Raw genomic sequence first — 1074 nt, 5'->3', positions numbered from 1 at the left:
TAGTAATTACGTGGAAGAAGTGAGGGAAATGTCGAAATATTAACGAGACTGGTGCAAGGTAACAGAGGAACGGTTCTAAGTTGTTGAGTCGAGCGGTTGGCACACATTTCTGTTTGTTGGATTTTTTTCATTTCAACGATGTGAGGAACGCCATCAGAAGATTAACGAGGTGTTTGATGAAGAATGGATTAAATGAAAAAGTGGAAAAAAAAAAGAAAAGAAAGAAAAAATGGATTTCTCTCCCCCATCCCTTCCATAAATGTAAATGATGTAAAAAGACAAAAAAAAAAAGGAAAGAACAAACAAAAAAAAAACAATGGACACAAACTAAATTTAGATTTTCTGTAGTGGAGATTTTGTGTGTATATGTTGATCTTTCATAGTTGATTAATACCAGGATTATCTATGCAGAGAGATGAGTGTGCATGTGTGTGTAAATGTATGTCTGGGTGAACGTGTGTGTGTGTGTGTGTGTGTGTGTGCACACGTGTGTTTGTGTGAGTGTGTTCCGATGAAGTAAAATGACCAACTGACAACTCCTGATATGATCCGGACTGTTTACTTATATTCATCTCACACTCAATTTGTCATTTCAGCTTTACCTCATCTCTCGCCCCCCCCCCTTCTACTCCCCCCATCTCACTATTCTTCTCTCTCTCTCTCACTCACTGTTGCTTTCCTTCTCTTTTACATACATGCAAACACACATTTGTGTGTGTGTATATATATACTCAGTCCACTTAGCTGTAAATGGGTAGGGTAATCCCTGCAATGGGTTAGCCTTCCAACCAGGGTGGAATGTTGGCCTGCTCATCTAGCCAGTGAGCTAAAATGATGGAAAGTGCACTGTGACCAGTGATGTATAACATGTTAATCTGGTCAATTACCTGATATATATATATATATATATATATACACACACACACATATGCATACCTACACACACACACTTATAATCAAGCAATTCCCACAGTACTTTAACGACCCCACCCTAGTTTACGCCCCCACCTCCTGCTTCATTTCTACAATTCTCCGTCCCCCCCTATTATGTTTACTGCCATATCTTAACCTTAC

Source organism: Octopus bimaculoides, chromosome 8 (genome assembly GCF_001194135.2).
Source record: "Octopus bimaculoides isolate UCB-OBI-ISO-001 chromosome 8, ASM119413v2, whole genome shotgun sequence".
NCBI classification, from domain to species: domain Eukaryota; kingdom Metazoa; phylum Mollusca; class Cephalopoda; order Octopoda; family Octopodidae; genus Octopus; species Octopus bimaculoides.
The sequence above is the reverse complement of the archived record's forward strand: the minus strand, read 5'-3'. Positions refer to the sequence as shown.